The sequence below is a fragment of the Mobula birostris genome, chromosome 5 (genome assembly GCF_030028105.1).
Source record: "Mobula birostris isolate sMobBir1 chromosome 5, sMobBir1.hap1, whole genome shotgun sequence".
Taxonomy (NCBI): domain Eukaryota; kingdom Metazoa; phylum Chordata; class Chondrichthyes; order Myliobatiformes; family Myliobatidae; genus Mobula; species Mobula birostris.
In genome coordinates, this window is record NC_092374.1 from 170,733,948 (window position 1) to 170,758,405 (window position 24,458).

Here is a 24,458-nt window from a genome sequence, read left to right on the forward strand (position 1 = left end):
CCTGGTGAATGGGCTCCTACATTGCAATGTCACCCACACACACACACACAATGAAAACCTCGAATAGGACCCTTCAGCACGTTGTAAACAATAAACTACTTCTGGAGGGGCTAGATGTTGAAATGTCTGAGAGTGGCAGCCAATCTGTGCAAGGTATGATCCCATGAGCATCAATCTGATTCCAGGGAGATTCTCTTGTGTCTCCTCCACACACACTCAGGAGGGAGAGGGGTCAGACGTCAGGGAGGAAGGGGAGATTGTGGAAGACGAAGAGAAATGCAGGCATGCTCCCAAGTTACTGCCTCATCCCTGGAGAAGGAAACCTTTACATTTCAGATAGCTTCCCACCGTCCCCCTCCCAACAATTCTTCTGCCGACAGAAGCCGCATCCCTCTGTAGTCCCTCCGGCCCTGGAAATATAACTTTGTTAGTTTTATTTCTTTCGTTTTTGTATTTTTTTTACCTCCCGGGAAATATAGTCGCGGGCCCCGGAACCGTCCGTCCACTGGAGATGAGGGGAACCAAGGTGTGAACACCGCCGGTATGCGTGGAATAGGGGGAAGAGGTTTCATGTGCCACCGCTTTCAGCCCGCCCCCGAGCCTTCTGTACGCATGCGCCGCGAGTCCCGGGATGCCTGAGCGGTGATCCCCAGTGATGCGAGGTGCTGCAAAACTCCGCTTCGCATAGAGTTATCAGAAACAACCCTTCGACCCAACTTGTCCATGCAGACCAAGATTCCCTTCTAAGCTGATTCCATTTGCGAAGCAACACACATCAAAGTTGATCTGTCCTGACGAAGGGTCTCGGCCTGAAACGTCGACTGCACCTCTTCCTACAGATGCTGCCTGGCCTGCTGCGTTTACCAGCAACTTTGATGTGTGTTGCTTGAATTTCCAGCATCTGCAGAATTCCTGTTGTTTCCATTTGCGAAGTTTGGCCCATATCCCTAAACCTTTCCTATCCATGCATTTATCGAGCTGTCTTTTAATTGTTGGTATTGCTTCAATGGTACTTCTTCTGGCAGCTTTTACCATATACACACCACTCTGTGTGAACAAGTTGCCTGTTGGGTCCCTTTTGAATGGTTCCCCTCTCACCCTAAACCTATCCCCTCCTGTTTTTGATTTCACAACACTGCATCCACCCCATCCATACCCCTCAAGACTTTATACAATTCCTTAAACTCACCCCTCAGTCTCCTACACTCCAAGGAGTAGAGTCCTAGCCTACCAACCCCTTCCTAAAACTCAGACCGTCAAGTTCTGGTAGCATTCTTGTTAATCTTGTTCAGCTTAATGATGCATTTCCTGTAACAGGGTAACAACTGTACATAATATTTTAGGTGTAGCCTCACTGATGTCTTGTACGACTGCAGCAAAATGTCCCAACATTTTTACTCAGAGCCCTGACTGATCAAAGCCAAAAGTTCAAAGTAAATTTATTATCAAAGCACAGTACTGTATTTGTCAACGTGGAGTGGAGCGCAAGTTTGTAAATTTGGTGGGAGCAAAAGATGTTGGGAATGGCGAGGGTGGAGTGCCACTGGAGGGGTGTGGGACAGATGGCAGAGAAGGAGTGCCGGGGTAAGGGGTGGTGCAGGTACAGACACACCCAGCCCGGAGTCAATAGGCAAGGCCATTTGATTTCAAACAATTGGTTTATTGATCATCACAGAAGTCTCTGTGTTGCTTCCTGCTCCCTCCCCTCTCCATTCCTTTTTCTCCCCCAACTATGATTCCCCTCTTCCTGCCCCCTTTCCAGTCTCAGCCCACAACAGAGACTCGGATCAGAATTAGGTTTATCATCACTCACATACAACATGAAATTTGTTTCCTTTTGTGGGAGGTTCTGCAGATATTTGTGTCTCCTTGAAACATTTCTACTTTGTCATGATGCAGCCAGATCTATTTTAATATTCATAAGAAACGTAAGCAAGAAATGGCCACACCATTCACTGTGCTAACTTCCACGTTCCTGACTGATTTCTTATCTCAGGAATATTTTCCTGCATCAACCCACATCTCTTGATTTATTTTGTATCTATCTATCTCTGTCCTAAATGTGATCAGCAACTGGCTCGCCACAGCTGAGAAAAATCAATAAAGCTGCAGCTGCTGAATAGCTGTAATTGAACAGAGAATACACAGCAGGTCAGGCAGCATCTGCAGAAAGAGAAACAGGGGTAACTGCGTCAAACATTGTCATAACATTTTTGATCTGAGAGTTTCACTTTGTTTCAGTTTCTTCCACCAGTGTTGTCTGCCTGCTAAGTGCTTCCAGCACTTTCTGACTCTGCAGACCTCTTGGACAGAGAATTCGAAATGTTCACCAACTCCTGGGTGAAGAAACCTGTGTCCTCACTAGGCAAGCCATTGTTGTGAACCCCTGATTCTAACCCTGACTGAAAGAAGCTACAGAAAGTCTTAAATCTAGTCAGCTCCATCTTAGGTACTAACCTCCATAGTATCCAAGACATCTTCAAGGACCGGTGCTTCAGAAAGGTGATGTCCATTATTAAGGACCCCCATTACCCAAGACAAGCACTCTTCTCACTGTTACCGTCAGGAAGGAGGTACAGAAGCTTGAAGGCTCACACTCAGCGATTCAGGAACAGCTTCTTCCCCTCTGCCATCCGATTTCTAATTGGACAGTGAACCCATGAACATTACCTCACTTTTTTATACATTATTTCTGTTCTGCACTATTTTTGATCTATTTAATATACGTATATTAGTATAGGAGTTGGGATGTAATGTTGAAATTGTATAGGGCATTGCTAAGGCCAAATTTGGAGTATTGTGTACAGTTCTGGTCACCGAATTATAGGAAAGATGTCAATAAAATTGAGAGAGTACAGAGAAGGTTTACTAAAATGTTAGCTGGGTTTCATCTCCTAAGTTACAGAGAAAGGTTGAACAAGTTGGGTCTTTATTCTTTGGAATGTAGAAGGTTGAAGGGGGACTTGATAGAGGTATTTAAAATTATGAGGGGGATTGATAGAGTTGATGTGGATAGGCTTTTTCCATTGAGAGTGGGGGAGATTCAAACAAGAGGACATGAGTTGAGAGTTAAAGGACAAAAGTTTAGGGGTAACATGAGGGGGAACTTCTTTACTCAGAGAGTGGTAGCTGTGTGGAACGAGCTTCCAGCAGAAGTGGTTGAGGCAGGTTCGATGTTGTCCTTTAAAGTTAAATTGAATAGATATATGGACAGGAAAGGAATGGAGGGTTATGGGCTGAGTGCAGGTTGGTGAGACTAGGTGAGAGTAAGAGTTCGGCACGGACTAGAAGGGCCGAGATGGCCTGTTTCCGTGCTGTAATTATTATATGGTTATTGATTTACTTATTAATTTTTTTTCTTTCTATATTATGTATTGCATTGAACTGCTGCTGATGGGTTAACAAATTTCACGACACATGCTGGTGATAATAAACCTAATTCTGATTCTAAATATCCCTCTGAGAGGAAGCATCATTACTTATCAGCTTTGCTGATTTCACCACCAAGAGTAACTGTTCCTGAGCCTGGTGGCTTGGGACGTAAGGCATCTCTACCTCCAGAGTATCGCCTGGATAATAGGGGTCCTTGATGATGGAAGCTGCTTCCTTGTGGCAGTGCTCCATGTAAATATGCTCAATGGTGGGGAGGGCTTTTGCCTGTGGTGTCAAGAATTCCTGTCTCTCCACAAATGCCGCTTGACCAGCTGGAGTTCCTCCAGCAGATCGTCAGAATCAAAAATCAGGTTTATTATCACAGACGTACGTCATGAAATCTGTTGTCTTGTGGCAACAGTACAATGTAAGGCATGAAGGGGTAACGTTCACGGCTTCATGGACCATTCAGAAATCTGATGGCTCAGGGGGAAGAAGCTGTTTCTGACTCATTGAGTGTGGGCCTTCAGGTTCCTGTACCCCCTCCCTGATGGTACTGATGAGAACAGGGCAAGTCCCAGATGATGAAGGTCCTTAATGATGGATACTGCTTCTCGAGGTACTACCTCTTCAAGATGTCCTTGACTGTGTCCGTGAGGGAACGGCTGCCTCTTGTGATCCTCTGCATTGGTGCCTCCGTACCAAGGTGCAATTGTCAGAATGTTTGTTGTGCCTCGATTGCAGTTAGAACCACGACAAGGAGATTTTTAATCTCCCTTAGAGAGGGTTTGCGGGAAAGAGGGCAAGGAACGTTAAATCAGCCAGGATCCTGCTGAAGGTCAGAACTGTATCGATGTGCTGAATGCTTGTCCCCTAACTCCTGCTTCTTGACCATAACAGCAAGAAGCTTACCTTATCCAGAGCAGCCAGAAGCAACTCCTGCCTAAGCAAGGACCCGTACCCTCTGTCGCCACAATAGGCCTAAGCTGATGCAATCTCTCTGGCTCCCCACTCAGCCTTGGATTACCTGGACAACAACAATATCTACGTCAGGCTGCTGTTTATTGACTACAGCAGAGCGGTCAACACAATCATACCCTCAGTACTCATCAACACACTCCAAAGCTTGACTGCCTGTACCTCTCTCCGCAACTGGATCCTTGACTTCCTCATCAGGAGACCACAGTCAGTGCAGAGAGGAAATAACATCTGCTCTTCGCTGACAATCAGCACAGGCGCACTTCAACGATGCGCGTCTAGCTCACTGCTTGACTCTCTCTATACCCACGACCATGTGGCCAGGCACAGCTCAAATGCCACCTATAAATTTGCTGATGACACAACCGTTGTTGGCAGAGTTTCAGATAGTGATGAGGAGTCGTACAGGAGTGAGATAGATCGGTAAGTGGTGTCAAAACAACAACCTTGCACTCAACGTCAGTCTAGGACCAGAGAGCACAGCCTCAGACTATGAGGACATCTCCTTAGGACAGAGATGAAGAGTATTTTCTTTAGCCAGGTGGTGAATCTGTGGAATTCATTGCCATGGGCAGCTGAGGAGGCCAAGTCATTGGATATGTTTAAGGCAGAGGTTGATAGGTTCTTGATTAGTAGAGGGTATCAAAGCAGGAGAACTGGGTTGAGCAGGATAGTAAATCAGCCATGCCGGAATGGAGATGCAACTCGATGGGCCAAATAGCCTGATTCTTCTTTCTACAGGAGCACTATTGAGAGCTTCCTGTCTAGCTGCATCACTGTGTGGAACGGAAGCTGCAAGGCATCGGACCAGAAGAACCTACCGAGGACAGTGGAAACCACCGAGAGGATCACTGAAGTCTCACTACCCCCAACACCCCACCATTTTGTGACATTTACTGGGAGCATTGTAGACAAAGGGCCCAAAGCATTGTTGGGGATCCCTGTCACTCAACCGACAATCTCTTTGACCCACTATCATCAGGGAGGAGGTACTGAAGCCAGGATGGGTAACAGCTTCTTCCCACAGGCTGTGAGGCTAATGAATACCCTGCTACCACCGAGGTCTCGTCACTAGGACTGCGAGCTGCTTACTGTTTACCTGTGCTGCACACTTCCCATGCATTTTGAATTATATTTTATTAACTTATTTGTGATCATATTTTGCTTGATATATGTATTGTGGGTACCATGGTCAGGAGGGACTTTGTTTCCTCGGGTTGTGTATATGTACAGTCAGATGACAATAATCTTGAACTTGATCTCTTGTGGTCTTACATTTCAGTTCAATGACCTTTGGTTAGAGTTGAGAAGAGTTCAAAAGCAGACACATTTTGAGTTTCAGGGAGTTCTACCCAATGTCTTGATACGAATATTTATCCCTCTACCAACATCACCAAAATAATGTGGAATATAGCAACAGGTGTACTTTTAAGTTTGATTTTTTTTTGGTTAAAACTATATGTTCATGGGATGTCCTGAAGAGAGAATTTAGAGAGCTAGGCAGAAAACTGAGAAGTAGGGCTTCCCAGGTAGTAAATTTCTGGATTGCTACCTGTGCCATGTGCCAGTGAGTGTAGAAACAGGATGATTTAGCAGATAAATGCGTGGCTGTGAAGCTGGTACAGGGGGCAGGGCTTCAGATTCTTGGATCATTGGGATCTCTTCTGGGGGAGGTATGATATGTACAAATGTGATGGGTTACACCTAAATGCATGGGCAGGTTTGTGAGAGCTGTTGGGGAAGGTTTAAACTAAATTGGTAGGGGAGTGGGAACCGGAGAAAAGGGACTCAGGATAGGACGGATGGTAAAAAAGCAAAGATAGCATGTAGTCAGACTGTCAGTAAAGGTAGGCAGATGATAGGACAAAATTGCAGCCAGCAGGGTGAGTATCAGTGCATTAGGGATGCAGAATCAAGAAGGGTAGCAAATACAGTACTCAAAGTGTTATATCTCAATGCACAAAATATAAGAAATAAAATGGGTGATTTATTACAGATTGTCAGGTATGATGTTGTGGCCAACACTGAATCATGGCTGAAGGATGGTTGTAGTTGGGAGCTGAATGTCCAAGGTTACACGTTATAATCAGAGGGTTAGGAAGATAGGCAAGGAGGTGGCCTGGCTCTGCTGGTAAAGAATGGCATCAAATCAGTAGAAAGATGTGATATAGGATCAGACAATGTTGAATCCTTGTGGATTGAGTTAAGAAACTGCAAGGGTGAAAGGATCCTGACAGCAGTTATATACAGGTCTTCCAACAGTAGGTGGCATGTGGACCATAGATTACAATGGGCAATAGAAAAGGCGAGTCAAAAGGGCAATGTTATGGTAGTCATGGAAGATTTTAACATGCAGGTCAATTGGGAAAATCAGGTTGGTAATGGATGTCAAGAGAATTGAATGCCTAGAGCAGTTTGTCATTGAGCCTACTTGGGGATCAGCTATACTGGATTGGGTGTTATGTAATGAACCAGGAGTTATTAGGCAGCTGAAGGTAAAAGAATCCTTAGGAGACAATGATCACAATATAATTGAGTTCAACTTGAAATTTGATAGGGAGAAAGTAAAGTCTGATATAGCAGTATTTCACTGGAATAAAGGTAATTACAGTGATATGAGAGAGGAGTTGGCCAAAGTAAATTGGGAGGAAATGTTGGCAGGGATGACAGCAGAGCAGCAATGGCAGAGTTTCTTGGAAAAATGAGGAAGGTGCAGGATAGACATATTCCAAAAACAAAGAAATACTCAATGGCAAAATAGTACAACCGTGGCTGACAAGGGAAGTCAAAGCTAATGTAAAAGCAAAACAGAGGGCATACAACAAAGCAAAAATTAACAGGAAGAAAGAGATTTGGGAAGCTTTTAAAAACCTACAGAGAGCATCCAGAAGAATCTTTAGGAGGGAAAAGATGAAATATGAAAGCAAGCTAGCACACAATATCGAAGTGGACAGTAAAAGCCTTTCCAAGTATGTAAAAAATAGAGAGATGAGAGTGGATATGGGACCACTAAAAAATGGTTCCCAAGAAATAATAGTGGGGGACAAGGAGATAATGAGTATATTGCATCAGTCTTCACTGTGGAAGACACTAGCAATGTGTCAGATGTTGAAGGGTGTGAGGAAAGAGAAGTGAGTGCAGTTACTATTACAAGGGAAAAGGTGCTTAAAAAGCTGAAAGACCCAAGGGTACACAAGTCACCTAGGCCGGATGAACTGCATCCTAGGGTTTTGAAAGAGGTCATTGTAGAGATTGTGGAGGCATTAGTAATGATCTTTCAAAAATCATTGGACTTCAGCATGGTCAAGTCAAGTCAAGTTTATTGTCATTTCGACCATAAGCTGCTGGTACAGGACACAGTAAAAACGAAACAACGTTCCTCCAGGATCCTGGTGCTACATGAAACAACACAAAACTACACTAGACCATGTGAGACAGCACAAGGCTACATAGAAACATAGAAAATAGGTGCAGGAGTAGGCCATTCGGCCCCTTGAGCCTGCACCGCCATTTATTATGATCATGGCTGATCATCCAACTCAGAACCCCGCCCCAGCCTTCCCTCCATACCCCCTGATCCCCGTGGCCACAAGGGCCATATCTAACTCCCTCTTAAATATAGCCAATGAACTGGCCTCAACTGTTTCCTGTGGCAGAGAATTCCACAGATTCACCACTCTCTGTGTGAAGAAGTTTTTCTTAATCTCGGTCCTAAAAGGCTTCCCCTTTATCCTACACTGGACTATGTAAAACAACATAAAAACTGCACTAGACTACAGACCTGCACAGGACTACATAAAGTGCACAAAACAGTGCAGGGCAGTACAATAATTAATAAACAAGACAATAGGAATAGTAGAGGACAAGTTATAATATAATAATAAATGATGTAGTTGTCAGTCTAGATTCTGAGTATTGAGGAGTCTGATGGCTTGGGGGAAGAAACTGTTACATAGTCTGGTCGTGAGAGCCCGAATGCTTTGGTACCTTTTGCCAGATGGCAGGAGGGAGAAGAGTTTGTGTGAGGGGTGTGTGGGGTCCTTCACAATACTGTTAGCTTTGCGGGTGCAGCGTGCGGTGTAAATGTCTGTAATAGCGGGAGGAGAGACCCCGATGATCTTCTCAGCTGACCTCACTAACCGCTGCAGGGTCTTGCGATCCGAGACAGTGCAATTCCCAAACCAAGCAGTGATGCAGCTGCTCAGGATGCTCTCAATACAACCTCTGTACGCAGAAAGTAGAGACACTGCTGGGCTTTCTTTGCTATGGAGCTGGTGTTGAGGGACCAGGTGAGATTCTCCACCAGGTGAACACCAACAAATTTGGTGCTCTGAGAGTGGTCGTTCCGCTGGGTGGTGCCAGAGGGCTGGAAAATTGCAAATGTCACTCCACTCTTTTAGAAGGGAGGAAGGTAGCAGAAAGTAAATTATAGACCAGTTAGTCTGATCTCAGTGATTGAGAAGATGTTGGAGTCAATTGTTAAGGATGAAGTTATGGATTACCTGGCAATACAGGACAAGATAGGACAAAGTCAGCATGGTTTCCTTAAGGGAAAGTCTTGCTTGACAAACCTGTTGGAAATTCTTTCAGGAGATTACAAGTAGGATAGATAAAGGGGATGCAGTGGACGTTGTATATTTGGACTTTCAGAAGCTGCCACACATGAGGCTGCTTACCAAATTAAGAATCCATGGTATTACAGGAAAGTTACAGGCATGGTTAGAGCATTGGCTGATTGGTAGGAGGCAGCGAGTGGGAATAAAAGGATCCTTTTCTGGTTGGCTGCCAGTGACTAGTGGTGTTCCACAAGGGTCAGTGTTGGGACTGCTTCTTTTTATGCTGTATATCAATGATTTAGATGATGGAATAGATGGATTTATTGCCAAGTTTGCAGATGATATGAAGATTGGTGGAAGGGCAGGTAGTGTTGTGGAAACAGGTAGGATGCAGAAGGTCTTGGACAGATTAGGAGAATGGGCAAGAGAGTGGCAAATGAAATAAAACGTTGGAAAATGCATGGTCATGTACTTTGGTAGTACAAATAAACGTGCAGACTATTTTCTAAACGGGGAGAAAATCCAGAAACCTGAGATGCAAAGGGGCTTGGGAGTCCTTGTGCAGAACACCCTAAAGGTTAACTTGCAAGTTGAGTCGATGGTGAGGAAGGCAAATGCCATGTTAGCATTCATTTCAAGAGGTCTGGAATACAAGAGCAGGGATATGATGCTGAGGCTTTATAAGGCATTGGTGAGGCGAACAGTTTTGGGCTCCTCATCTAAGAAAAGATGTGCTGGCATTGGAGAGGGTTCAGAGGAGGTTCACGAGGATGATTCCGGGAATGAAAGGGTTATCGTACAAGGACCATTTGATAGCTCCGGTTCTGTTCTCACTGGAATTTAGAAGGATGAGGGGGGATCTCATTGAAACCTTTTGAACGTTGAAAAGCCTCGACAGAGTAGATGTGGAAAGGATGTTTCCCATGGTGGGGGAGTCTAGGACAAGATGGCAGAGCCTGAGGATAGAGGGCCATTTATTTAAAACGGAGATGCGGCGAAATTTCTTTAGCCAGAGGGTGGTGAATTTGTGGGGTTTGTTACCGCAGGCAGCAGTGGAGGCCAGGTCATTGGGTGTATTTAAGGAAGAGCTAGATAGGTTCTCGCTTGGCCACGGTATCAAAGGTTACGGGGAAAAGGCCGGGGAGTGGGGCTGAGGAGGGGAAAAAGGATCAGGCATGATTGAATGGTGCAGCAGCCTACTGGCCTAATTCTGGTCCTACGTCTAATGATATGGCAAAGTAATTTTTAAATTTCACCAGTTAAGGAGTGTAATGGAATAAAAATAATCTTTTGTAAGTGACTGCAAATGCGTTTCAATTTAAATAAATGAAATAATAAAAAAACACATCGTAATGAAATTAAACAACAGGAATTCTGTGTGTGTTGCTCGTAATGAAATGATGTCGATTCTGTGGTGATTTAATCTCTAGTGGTTAATCGAATTGAAATAACCATGGAAACGGAAAGCTGACGTGTCCAACCTGATAAGGCCTGCTGAGGAAGCCCAGGCATGCCGAGTCCTCGGTAGTATAGTGGTTAGTATCCCCGCCTGTCACGCGGGAGACCGGGGTTCAATTCCCCGCCGGGGAGGCGCCTGCTTCTTTTTCCCCCCCCCTCTCAAACTTAAAATAAACCATCTTCACCATCGACGCTTTCATTAAAATATAATATTTTAAATATAGAGTAAAATATATTTTTAAAAAAAGTTTTCAGATGCCGTTATAATTGGAAAAACCCACACTTCAAAGGTTCAATTTAATGTCAGAGAAATGTATACAATATGCATCCTGAAATGCTTTTCATTCACAAACATCCATGAAAACAGAGAGGTGCCCCAAAGAATGAACAAAATTAAACGTGAGAACCCCTTAAGTCCCCCCGGCGGCGAGCAACAATCCCCCCCCTCACCCCGCCGGCAAAACAAAGTTGCTATTCTCTTTAGAGGTTTTGCAGTTTGTAAAAGAACCTTTGTACTAGAAAGAAGCTTTGATGTAATTCCACATCTCTGCATCAGTCGAAGAGTTTGCATGCGAATCCGATTACCATGACACTGATAACTTCAAACGACTTTCGGAACCGTCATTGAAGTGCAATTTGTTAAGATTTCTGTATCGTTTACCTCAAAGATGAATTTATAATAATTATTTTAATATTTAAATACGTCTAAAGAATAAGGCATCTATGGAACACAACACCTTAGATATAATTTTCAATGTATTTTGTTTTACACCTGCTGAAGATCCCTCAGGAACAACTTCTTCCCCTCTGCCATCCGATTCCTAAATGGACATTGATCCCATGAACACTACCTCACTTTTAAAAAATATATATTATTTGTTTTTGCACTATTTTAATCTATCCAATATACATAGATATACTTACTGTAATTGATTTATTTAATTGCCTATTTATTTTTTCCTCTTTCTACGTTACCATATATTGCACTGCTGCTGCTAAATTCACAAATTGCACGACACACGCCGGTGATAATAAACCTGATTCTGATTCATTTAACTATATAACTTCATAAGGGAGACAATTGTGCCGTAATGCAACGAGCTTCTACTCAGAATCAATGTAAAAAAACCAGTAAAGATAACAAAAAAAGTTTTACAACGCAAAAGTGCACAATTTCATGAAGCCTTTATTTTTTCCTCATATACTCGTTCAGCCCCAAATTCCTTTGCAATATTTTCTAACACCCACCAGGAGGCAGACTCGTGCAGAGCAACATTAGCCAGTTTGTAAGATGTGCTTAAATAAAAACGAATCCCTATTTTTAACCTTCAAAAATTGAATAGCACAAGTGTCTGCAAAAGCAAAATCTTCTTTAACTTCCTTAATACTTGCAACATTTTCTGGTACAATTTCGGAAATGATGGCATATTCGTTCATTGATCACCCTCATTTTGACAATAAACTTAGTATTTATAGAACTTATAAATACAAGAAATTCTGCAGATGCTGAAAATCCAAAGCAACACACACAAAATGCTGGAGGAACTCAGCAGGTCAGGCAGCGTCTATGGAAATGAATAAACAGTCGGTGTTTTGAGCAGAGACCCTTCTTCAGGATTGGAAAGGAAGGGGTAAGACACCAGAATAAAAAGGTGGGGTGGGGGGGGGGGGGAAGAAGAGGATAGCTAGAAGGTGAAAGGTTAAGCTAGGCCGGTGGGAAAGGTCAAGGGCTGGAGATAAGGCATCTAATAGGAGAGGAGAATGGACTATAGGAGAAAGGGAAGGAGGAGATCCAGGGGAAGCTAACAGGCAGGCGAAAAGACGTAAGAGTAGGGAATAGAAGAAGAGGGGAGGGGAGGGAATTTCTTTTTACCAGAATAAGAATTCGATATTCATGTCGTCAGGTTGGAGGCTACCTAGACAGAATATAAGGTGCTGTTCCTCCACCCTGAGGTCGTCCTTATTCATCACGGCGCAAGACGAGGCCATGGACCGACATGTCAGAACGGGAATGAGAATTAGAATCGAAATGCTTGGCCACTGGAAGTTCACTTTTGGTGGGTGGAGCGGAGGTGCTCGACAAAGTGGTCCCCCAATTTACGTTGGGTCTCGCCGATGAAGACAAGGCTGCATCGGGAGCACCGGACACAATAGACGGACCCCAGCAGATTTGCAGGTGAAGTGTTGCCTCACTTGTAAGGATTTGGGGTCCTGAATGGAGGTGAGGGAGGAGGTGAACAGGCAGATGTAGCACTTAGGCAGCTTGTAGGGAGGGAGATTAGTGGGGAGGCTCGAATGGACAGGAATGATGGAGGGAGTGATCCCTACAGAAAGTGGGGGTGGGGGGGGAGGTAATTGTATGTTTGGTGGTAGGATCCCTCTGGAATTGGCGGAAGCTGTGGAGAAAGATATGTTGGATTCGGAGGCTCATGGGATGGTAGGTTGAGTTGTGTGCAGATTTGCCACACTTCCTACAAAGATCAAACTTCAAAAGTAAGCCAAAAGGCAAAGACCTCAATGAATATGCCTCATCTGTCATCGCCTACATCAGTAAGTGTGTGGGCGATATTAGTATCTACAAATCTAATCAAAAGTAAAGCACAGGAGGCTGGGGAAGGTGAGTGTCCTTTTTTCACTTTTAGTGAGGCACACACATTTGAAGAAGTGGAGTAATCGATTTATTTAGAGTAACAGCCTGGAAGCTGCCAGCTGCACCCACAAGCAACCCAATTTACCCCTGATTTAACCCTAGCATAATCACTGGGCAATTTACAATGACCAATTAACCTTCTAACTGGACAGCGGGAGGAAACCGGAGGACCTGGAGAAAACCCACACATTCCACGGGGAGGATGTACAGACTCCTTACAGGTGATGTCAAAATTGAGCTTCGAACTCCAGTGCCCTGGGTTGTAATGGCGTCGCGCTAACTGCTACGCTGCTGTGGCATCATCCAGTACCTTTCTTAATCAACTTGCAGTTGACTCTGTTGCAGGGGATGTGGCACGAAAATGGTAGACGGATCTCCAATCAAGTTGTAGTTGACACAGTCAATCACAATCCCACAATGTTGGCCCTTCTGTTTTTACCACATACAAGCCCAATGTGGCTTGTCGGTTCTTTTATTTCAGAGTGTTATGAATGTAATTCCCACACGAGTTATCTTTTCTTCATTATAAGTTCCTAGTATCTTTGAAATGGCATTCAAACTCATTTTGTGGAATGACTGAAACAGCCAAGCCAGTGTCTACTTCCATTTCAGTTAATTTGCCGTTCACTTCTGATGTAAGCCATATTGCTTATCTGCTGTTAGTTTTCATATTGTAAATCTTAAGGCTAGTCAGTCCTGTGTCACTCTTATCATTAACAGATTTTCCAGTCCCTTCTTAAGGGTAGCAAGAAAGGAGCTGAGAAGAGCAAGAAGGGGGCATAAGAAGGCCTTAGCAAGTAGGGTAAAGGAAAACTCAAGGCATTCTTCAATTATGTGAAGAACAAAAGGATGCCAGGAGTGAAGGTAGGACTGATTAGGGATAAAGGTGGGAAGATGTGCCTGGAGACTGTGGAAGTGAGCAAGATCCTCAATGAATACTTCTCTTCGGTATTCACCAATGAGAGGGAACTTGATGACGGTGAGGACAATATGAGTGAGGTTGATGTTCTGGAGCATGTTGATATTAAGGGAGAGAAGGTGTTGGACTTGTTAAAATACATTAGGACGGATAAGTCCCCGGGGCCTGACGGAATATTCCCCAGTCTGCTCCACAAGGCGAGGGAAGAGATTGCTGAGCCTCTGGCTAGGATCTTTATGTTGTCTATGGGAATGGTACTGGAGGATTGGAGTTGTCCCCTTGTTCAAAAAAGGTAGTAGGGATAGTCCAGGTAAGTATAGGCCAGTGAGCCTTACGTCTGTGGTGGGAAAGCTGTTGGAAAAGATTCTTAGAGATAGGATCTATGGGCATTTAGAGAATCATGGTCTGATCAGGGACAGTCAGCATGGCTTTGTGAAGGGCAGATCGTGTCTAACAAGCCTGATAGAGTTCTTTGAGGAGGTGACCAGGCATATAGATGAGAGTAGTGCAGTGGATGTGATCTATATGGGATGTGATCCCATGATCCTCTCGTATCCCCTTTTGCCAATCACCTGTCCAGCTCTTGGCTCCATCCCTCCCCCTCCTGTCTTCTCCTATCATTTTGGATCTCCCCCTCCCCCTCCAACTTTCAAATCCCTTACTCACTCTTCCTTCAGTTAGTCCTGACGAAGGGTCTCGGCCTGAAACGTCGACTGCACCTCTTCCTAGAGATGCCGCCTGGCCTGCTGCGTTCACCAGCAACTTTGATGTGTGTTGCTTGAATTTCCAGCATCTGCAGAATTCCTGTTGTTTTTTTTTTGATCTATATGGATTTTAGTAAGGCATTTGACAAGGCTCCACACAGTAAGCTTATTCAGAAAGTCAGAAGGCGTGGGATCCAGGGAAGTTTGGCCAGGTGGATTCAGAGTTGGCTTGCCTGCAGAAGGCAAGAGGGTCATGGTGGAGGGAGTACATTTGGATTGGAGGGTTGTGATTAGTGTCCCACAAGGATCTGGGGGTACATGTCCACAGATCCCTGAAAGTTGCCTCACAGGTAGATAGGGTAGTTAAGAAAGCTTATGGGGTGTGAGCTTTCATAAGTCGAGGGATAGAGTTTAAGAGTCGCGAGGTAATGATGCAGCTCTATAAGACTCTGGTTAGGCCACACTTGGAGTACTGTGTCCAGTTCTGGTCACCTCACTATAGGAAGGATGTGGAAGCATTGGAAAGGGTACAGAGGAGATATACCAGGATGCTGCCTGGTTTAGAAAGTATGCATTATGATCAGAGATTAAGGGAGCTAGGGCTTTACTCTTTGGAGAGAAGGAGGATGAGAGGAGACATGATAGAGGTATACAATATATTAAGAGGAATAGATAGAGTGGATAGCCAGCGTCTCTTCCCCAGGGCACCACTGCTCAATACAAGGGAATATGGCTTTAAGGTAAGGGGTAGGAAGTTCAAGGGGGATATTAGAGGAAGGTTTTTTACTCAGAGAGTGGTTGGTACTAGAATACCCTGCCTGAGTCAGTGGTGGAGGCAGATACACTAGTGAAATTTAAGAGACTACTAGACAGGTATATGGAGGAATTTAAGGTGGGGGGTTTTATGGAAGTCAGGGTTTGAGGGTTGGCACAACAATGTGGGCGGAAGGGCCTGTACTGTGCTGTACTGTTCTATGTTCAACAACATGCAGATCAGTGCTCTTTCTGAAACTGCAACTTGACTTTTTATCTTTCTCTCTTCCCTGTGCAGTCCATTTATTTTTGTCTGCCTGACATGCTCTTTGTATGTATACTACTTTGTTACATTTTCTACAGGTTTTGCCTTTAAACCTGAATTGGTCTGGTGGATTGCCACAGCAGTAACACAATTTGTTTGGCCGGACAAGTTTCTTTTTAGATATTGTAATTTTGTTCACGCTCACTTTCATTCCTGACTGCCACTCAGTTGTGTCTCTGGCTGAAGTCCATTGATATAGCATTTTCAACAACTCTTTTAAATGTGAGTTGTGAGTTGTGCTCCAATTCAGAGCCTTTTTAAAAAAATGCTTTCTTGTAAGATTCCACAAACTAAGCTGTCTCTTGGTGCATCATTAAGCCCTTTAACTAAGCTGGCAATGTGCGAACAATTTCTTCAGTTCAGGTACATTTGTTGTAACGGACTCCCTTTCCTTCTGATTCTGCTCAAGACCTAAAGTGGTCTGCAATCAACAATAGTTTTGGTTCTAAATATCCCTGCATTACTTTCATGATATCAACAAAGCTCATTTTGACTGACTTGGTTGGAGTAATTAAACTTATAAGCAAACTGTATGCCTTTCCACCTATTACACTCAGCAAAACTGACACCCGCTTTGCATTTGCATCAAAATACTGTTCAGCTTGTTTAGTATGCGATATCCAGTTATCTGTTGTACAATCAAACACATCTATAGTTCTGATGTAGCCAGCCATTTCTGCTTGCCTGCTTATTTAATGATTGATTGATTGATTTGTTATGTACTCCGTAACTGGGTTACCAAGCCAGCAGAAATGGACCACTCGTTGGAGTCTGGATTACTAGAAACTAATAAAGTTTTATTAAAGAAATAAGTAACACAGTACTCTAATCGTAAGGATATAAATGCAACGGGTTAGCAATGATAAAACATATATGTACACAGAACTAGGGTAATAGGAATCAACCAAGTTCTATCGCAGTCTAGCGGTAAAATGATCAGTCTCAAGTGACACAGAGTTCAGTACAGCTTAGTACAGTTCGCAGTAATCGCCATTGTGCCGTTGGGGAGAGGGAGAGGGAGAGGGAGAGAGAGGGAGAGAGAGAGAGAGAGAAATGCAAATTTGATTCAGGCACACCTTTGATGTTCTTCGCAGTTGGCTTTCGGGCGGCCCCTTTTATGTCTTCTATCCTGCTGTGGTCACCGACTGTGACCCCTCTGTTCCGGATACGACCGTTCTTCCGCGGTGAACCCGGCACCCAGGCAAGGGCGGACACACACACCAGGTTCCCACTAATCGTACCTTTTCACCCTGTGAGTCAATGGTCGGTTCCCGCGAACCGGACCTCCAAACTCTCACCAACTTGTGGGGGCACTCCGCTCTTCCAGGGTCTCGTTATCTCTTGATCTCGTGGTGTGTCCCATGCCTTAGCGAACCTGTTCTTTTTATCCCCCTTCTGGGGTATCGCCTGTCCATCAAACTTCAAACAGTTCAGGTTCAAAGCAACTGGTTTGTCAATATTCTGAATTGTGTTTCTTTTCCGTTATCTCTCTCTCCTCTCTCATTAACATTTTGAACGTTTCTCCATTGTCTCCCTTATCTCTCTCTCATTAGCATCAATCTTCTGATAACTTGGTTTGTTGTCACAGATTTATTTATTATCATCACCCGGTACACAATTTTCTATGAACTGTGAATTTCGTCCATCTTCTGCATGTATTTTTTTAAACTCAACCATCTCTCTCCGTCTTCTGAAGAGGCACGTGCTGTGCTTTTCCTTAACTTGAACATCTTGCTGCACTTCAACGGGTAGGTAGTTGTCTTGGGTTGATTTTACAACCTACTCATCACCACTGCTGTGTTTTGCAACTCCAAAACTAATTAAAAGAGAACATGTGAGCTTGGGGATAACATGTGCTCTTCATTTTTACTTTTAGTGATGTGTGCATAAGTGACTAGTTGGGAAATGACATACATCATTTACGTACATTTACATATAACGGGTAATGAATTACATAAATAACAAAGAATGCTTAATCAAACAATATATTTACAATATTACTGAAATAGTAAATACACAACACATATCATAACCTCCTTTCCTGGCACATTGGACACTCGCCAGTGTGCTTACTGAAAGAACTGCTCGACGACAGATGTGATAGCATCTGTCATTCACATGGCCCTGACACGCACAGAAAACAAGGACACATGTCAGAATGTTGTTTCTGGATTTCCGTTCAGCGTTCAATACTATTGTCCCACAGAACAAGCTTCTACTCCTCAGTCTAAAGACACCACTGTGCATCTGGGTGTTGGACTTCCTAACCAACAGACTTCAGATAGTCAGGATGCACGACTGATCCTTGCTCCCCATCATTCTCAATACGAATGCTCCCCCACTCCCCCAGGGCTGTGTGCTGAGCCCGTTGCTGTACACTCTGCTCACACATGTCTGCACAGCCAAAGGCCCGAGTAATCACATTGTCAAGTTCTCCGAATGACTCGTCAATGCTGGGGCTCATCACCAACAGTGATAAGATGGCCTGCAGAGAGGAGGTGGAGGAGCTTGAGGCCTGGTGCCAGGCAAATAGCCCCTTCTTAATGTCAACAAGAGAAATGAGATGGTTATTGACGTCAGGGGAACTCGTACCCTTCACACAGAGCAGAGCAGGGGTAACTATAAGCAGTTTCAGAATCCTGGGAGTGCACATCACACACACAACCTCTTATGGCTGTAGAACATATCCAACATGTCAAGAAAGCTCACCCACTCCTCAGCTTTCCGAGGAGGCTGAAGAGAGCCGGACTTTGCACATCCATACTCATGTCACCTACAGATGCAGAGTAGTGAGCATCCTGACTAGCTGCATCATTGCATGGCACAGAAGCTGCGGTGGAGAGTAAGTCTCTACAACACGTAGTCAAAACTGCCCATTGCGTCACCAGCACCAGCTTTCCCACCATCAAGGGCCTATATACAGAAAGGTGCCAGGGAAGGTTCAGTAACATCATGAAGGGTCACATGTACCCTGCTCATGGACTGTTTGTCCCACTTCCATCAGGGAGGAGGTTATGTAGCATCCACACCTGGACCACCAAACCCAAAACCAGTTACCTTCCTCAAGCAGTAAGACCAATCAACACCTCCAACCACTAACTCCACCATACATCATTATTTCCCATCAGTTACCTGGTGGTGTCACCTTATGGACATGCAGTGAATCAATGTATATAAGCTATCTTATGTATTTATATTTATGGTGTGTTTCATTATTATTATTGTGTTTTTTTTACCTTTTGTATTTTTTGTGCTGCATTGGATCTGGAGAAACAATTATTTCATTCTACTTACGCTTGTGCTCAGGAAATGGCATTGAACAATCTTGAATCTTGAAAATTCGGCTGGTACTAAAGAAGTCAGCCAGAGACATGAAATAGAACTAGTGTTTCAAGGGTGATGGCTTTTCACCAGGTTGTTATCGGTTTATAATTATCATATGTACCAAAAAAAACAGTTAAAAGCTTTTCTTTATGTGCCATTCAGACAGATCATTCCAAATACAAGTACATAAATATTGAGGTAGTAAACTGGGATATAGAATGCAGAATTTAAACACAAGAGATTCTGCAGATGCTGGATATCTAGAGTAACACACACAATATGCAAAATATAGAGTTGCACTTACAGAGAAAGTGCAGTGCAGGCAGATGAATAAAATGCAAGGGCTACAACAAGGTAAGATTGGAAGAGCAAGAGTGCATCTTTTAGTATATAAGAGGCTTGAAATAGGCATATAAAGATAAAGTGCAAGTAAATTTTATTATCAAAGTACATATATGTCACGATATGCAATCCTGATATGCAATCATTTTTTCTTGCGGGCATACACAGTAAATAGAAGAAACATAGCAGAATCGATGAAAGACTGCCCCCAACAGGACAAACAGTAACTAATGTGCAAAGGACAACAAACCGTGTAAATATGAAATGAGAGGAAAAAAAAGTAATAAATATTGAGAGCACGATGAAGAGTCATGGGAACTGTCCAGTGATTGGACGAGGGAAGTTGAGTGAAATTATCCTCTCTCTTTCAAAAGCCTGATTGCTGAGAGGTAATAACTGTTCCTGAACTTAGTGGTGTGGGTCAGTTTGGCAGCAGTGAGAAGAGAGCATGACCTGGGTGGTGGGGGTCCTTGATGATGGACGTTGCTTTCCTGCGACAGCACTCTGTGTGGATGTGTTCAGTGATTGGGGGGGGGGTGGATTTACAGGGATGGACTGAGCTGTATGCTCACTTTGCTTCACTGTATTTTTTTTGTAGGGTTTTCCGTTCAAGGGCATCGATATTTCTCTATTCGGTTGTGATGCAACCTGTCAATATACTCTCCACCTCACATCCATAGTAGTTGGTCAACATTTTAGGTGATATGCCGAGCTTTGCAAACATAAAGAAGGGAAGCGGGCCCTTTAGCTCACGAACTCTGTGCTGACCATTAGCTGCCATTTTATTCACTAATCCTATCCCAACCCACTTTATTCTTTTGAGGTTGGCATCAATTCCCTGAATTCTATAACATAACTACGTACCAGAGGCAATTTACAATGACCAATTAACCTACCAACCAGAATAGTTTACTTTGGGGTGCGGATGAAAACTGGAGCAATCAGAGGAAACCCATGTGGTCACAGGAAGAGCATGCAGACTCCACACAGACAGCTCCCGGTTCCTGGAGGCATGAGGTAGCAGATCTAGCGGCTGGCTTGCGATCCTGTACGGTTGGCAGGGCAGGGCGCAGAGGAAAGGGCGGTTGTAAGTCTTACAGTTGGCAGGGAGGGGCTGTTGAAGGTGATGGAAGAAGGAAGAAGATGGCATTCATCATTCAGGACCCACTCCATCTGGGACATGCCCTCTTCTTATTACTACCACCGGGGAGGTGGGACAGGAACCTGAAGATCCACACCCAATGATTCAGGAACAGCTGCCTCCCCTCCGCCATCAGATCTCTGAACACCGCCTCGTTTTTCCCCTTTGCTTTCCTCCACACACCTTGAACAGATGTCCTCTGTATTGGTTATTGCCCTCCTAGGATAAAGGTGCTGGCTGTCCACTCTATCTATGCCTCTCATCCTCCTTTGCTCGAACATTCAGCAAGTTCAGGAGGATGTATCAGGAGGGATTGAAGGTGGCTTTGTTGGAAAAAGGTGGGCGAGAAGTGGGGAAGGATGAGGATGGAGAAGAGTCCTCCAGGCGGCAGAGCAGGAGGGGATGTAAACAAGGTGAATGCTGTCAGCTTGCACTTGACCTATTTAAAAGTAGAATATTACAAGCAATACAGCATAAACATAACTCTGTTTACAAGTTGGCTTTTAGTCTCATTATAAATTAACAACGAAGTCAGCGCCATGCATGGTTGGGATTTTTTAATCAATCTCATCACAACCCTTTATGTGCATGAGCGAGGATGGAAATCAGAAGTGGCAGGACTGAGATTAACATCTGCAGTTTGATCTTTACAGAATAATTAATATTGCCATTAATCACCCTGTTTAACAGAATATTCAAAGGAACAATTACTTGAATGTGCATATTTTTTTGGGTGTAGGGACAGGCTGTTTCATTCTCAGTGGGAATGATGGATTACCCATTAACCGTGCAAATCTTAGTTAAACCAGGTACAATCCCTTGGCTTTTTTCCAACACTAATACCACGGGCTTAAAAGTGAGATCAGTCAGTGCAAACTGTTACCATAGAGACAAATAAGTGGCAAAGTGAAATTCAGAAAGGACATGAGAACATAAGGAATAGAAGCAGTGAGTTGTTGATGCCTGCTTTCTACTCAGTATGATTGTGGCCAATCCCACCTTGCCTCTATTGTCCAGTCTGTTCCCCGTAAACATGCCTCTTCAATTGTCTAGATTCCTGGAGCATCACGCAGAATTCTGGACAAACTCAGCGGTTCGAGCATCATCAGAAGCTGCTGATTTCCTGGAACTTTCTCGCACAATAGTCTAGAGTTTACAGAGAACGGTGTGAAAACAAACAAAAAAAAATTCAAACAACAGGAATTCTGCAGATGCTGGAAATTCAAGCAACACACATAAAAAAAAATTCGGTTCGCAACAGTTCTGTGGATGAAAACACCTTGTTAATGAGAGAGGCCAGGGGAGAATGGCCGGACTGGTTCGAGCTGACAGGAAGGCAACAGTAATTCAGATAACCATGTGTTACAGCAATGGTGTGCAGAAGAGTATCTCTGAACACACAGCATGTTAAACCTTGAAGTGGATGGGCTACAACTGCAAAGGAACATGAGCATACACTCAGTGACCACTTTATTAGGTACAGGAGGTACCTAATAAGGTGGTCACTGAATGCATGTTTATGTTTATAATGTACTGCCAAAAGCTAATTTTTATGGTATTTATACTCTGTGTATGTACACTTATGATATTAAACTCAAAGTTGAACATGACCAATGCACAATGCCACCTGAAGTGTGAATGAGGTGGAATAGATAAATACAGTAATTTTCTCTCTGCCTCGGGCATTGTGGCCTCATCAGGAAACGGACTGGTTTAGTGTGTCAGCAGCAAATTATTTCGAAGGACCAGCTTTTCAGTTTGCAAGAGGCAGAGACCCCCCGTGACATCGATCAATGAAGCCAACCCAGTTGGTGAAACTCCAAAATCTCGCTGTGACACGGCTTGCAGCGGAAGATTGATGTGTTTATTATTCTGGCCCAGGATCCCAAGCAACACAAAGCTGAGAATATACTGAGGATGCGCCATCCAGTTGCAGTGGATAATGTGGAAACTTGCTCTTCAAAGGTTGCAGTAAATTTATTTGCACTATGGGATGTTTATAATTAGCAGTATCTGGTGCGGTGCGCTACGTCCTCTCTCTGAACAGGGCCTCAGTCAACCACTCTCTCACAGCTTGTTTAAACCTCTAGTATGGGCTGCCGTCTCCAGCTGTTGCTTCTCCCTCCTTGCCAGACCTGAGTGATGAAAGTGAAAGGCTTCATCACCTGGGGAAAGAGAGCAGGCTATCCTCCCCAGTCTTGCAAAGCAGCACTACTGAACTGCAAGACAATGGCTTTGGATTTGATTGCAGTTGAAAGCATTCCTGACTGGATGTAAATTAATATGCACCACACCTTGAGAAAGTGCTCCTTCTCTTGTCAGTCGTAGCATTCCCTAGTGCCAGTGGCAGTGGGTCATTTTAAGATATACTTTTAATCACTCTGCTTCTGAAGACAATATTGAATTCTGTTTGAGGGCCTTCCTGTGAATCACCTTGGGAAGTTTGTACTGTATAAAGGAAACTACCTAAGCGGCACCAGGTTTGTTTTTTTTAAATCAAAGTCAGACTCTAACATTGTTACGCTTATTATAGGAGATAAAATGAAGGCTTATATTTCTCATAGATGTCTATGGATGTATAGCACGGCTTGGGAGAAGCAAGGCTTTAATGTTCCTGGACACTTCATGCCTGGCTGGTAGCATTAAATATTGGACATTATACTTTATTGTTGCCAAACAATTGATACTAGAACGTACAATCATCACAGCAATATTTGATTCTGCGCTTCCTGCTCCCTGGAGTACAAATCGATAGTAAATATAATAAAAATTTAAATTATAAATCATAAATAGAAAATAGAAAAGGGAAAGTAAGGTAGTGCAAAAAAACCCAGAGGCAGGTCCGGATATTTGGAGGGTACGGCCCAGATCTGGGTCAGGATCCGTTCAGCAGTCTTATCACAGTTGGAAAGAAGCTGTTCCCAAATCTGGCCGTACGAGTCTTCAAGCTCCTGAGCCTTCTCCCGGAGGGAAGAGGGATGAAAAGTGTGTTGGCTGGGTGGGTCGTGTCCTTGATTATCCTGGCAGCACTGCTCCGACAGCGTGCGGTGTAAAGTGAGTCCACGGATGGAAGATTGGTTTGTGTGATGTGCTGGGCCGTGTTCACGATCTTCTGCAGCTTCTTCCAGTCTTGGACAGGACAACTTCCATACCAGGTTGGGATGCACCCTAGAAGAATGCTTTCTACGGTGCATCTATAAAAATTAGTGAGGGTTTTAGGGGACAGGCCAAATTTCTTTAGCTTTCTCAGGAAGTAAAGGCACTGGTGGGCCTTCTTGGCAGTGGACTCTGCTTGGTTGGACCAAGTCAGGTCATTTGTGATATTGACCCCGAGGAACTTAAAGCTTTTGACCTATTCCACTTGCGCACCACTGATGTAAATGGGGTTGTGTGGTCCGCTATTCCTTCTGAAGTCAACAACCAATTCCTTCATCTTGCTGACGTTGAGGGATAGGTTATTGTCTTCGCACCATGCCACCAGGTTCTTAATTTCCTCTCTGTACTCAAACTCATCATTACCCAAGATATGGCCTACAATTGTGGTGTCATCAGCAAACTTACATATTGAGTTCGATGGAAACTTGGCTACACAATCATGGGTGTACAGTGAGTACAGCAGGGGGCTGAGTACACAGCCTTGTGGGGCACCGGTGCTCAGAGTGATCATCAAGGAGAGCTTGTCCCCTATCTTTACAGCCTGGGTCCTGTCTGTGAGGAAGCTGAAGATCCAGCTGCATTGCAGCACGTTCAAAGGAACAGAATCCTGCAGTGTTAGAAACTTCAGTAAGTTTAACACCATTGACTGGGGAGGAATTTCTGGTCTTCCCTCTTTAAGGTATTAAAGCTGTAAGCGAATTTGCTTTCTGACCAGAGCTGTATATAGCGTGAGGATTTAAAACAAAATCAACCTGCTGTAACTGCCTTGAATTATTCTTT

General features: G+C 43.9%; 1 protein-coding gene and 1 non-coding gene across 2 annotated transcripts in view; one reads left to right on the forward strand and one right to left on the reverse strand.

Annotated features, from left to right (window-relative positions):
- The window catches only part of tmtc4 (transmembrane O-mannosyltransferase targeting cadherins 4), a 39,144-nt gene extending 38,601 nt beyond the window's left edge, over positions 1 to 543 (reverse strand). The window contains exon 1 of the mRNA XM_072258857.1: positions 464 to 543. The gene's annotated coding sequence lies outside the window, so the exon portion shown is untranslated. The remainder of the gene's footprint in view (positions 1 to 463) is intronic.
- A 9,881-nt stretch (positions 544 to 10,424) lies between these two features.
- Positions 10,425 to 10,496, forward strand: trnad-guc (transfer RNA aspartic acid (anticodon GUC)). The gene has a single exon. It is a non-coding gene; the product is annotated as a tRNA-Asp (tRNA).
- The last annotated feature ends 13,962 nt before the right edge of the window (positions 10,497 to 24,458 follow it).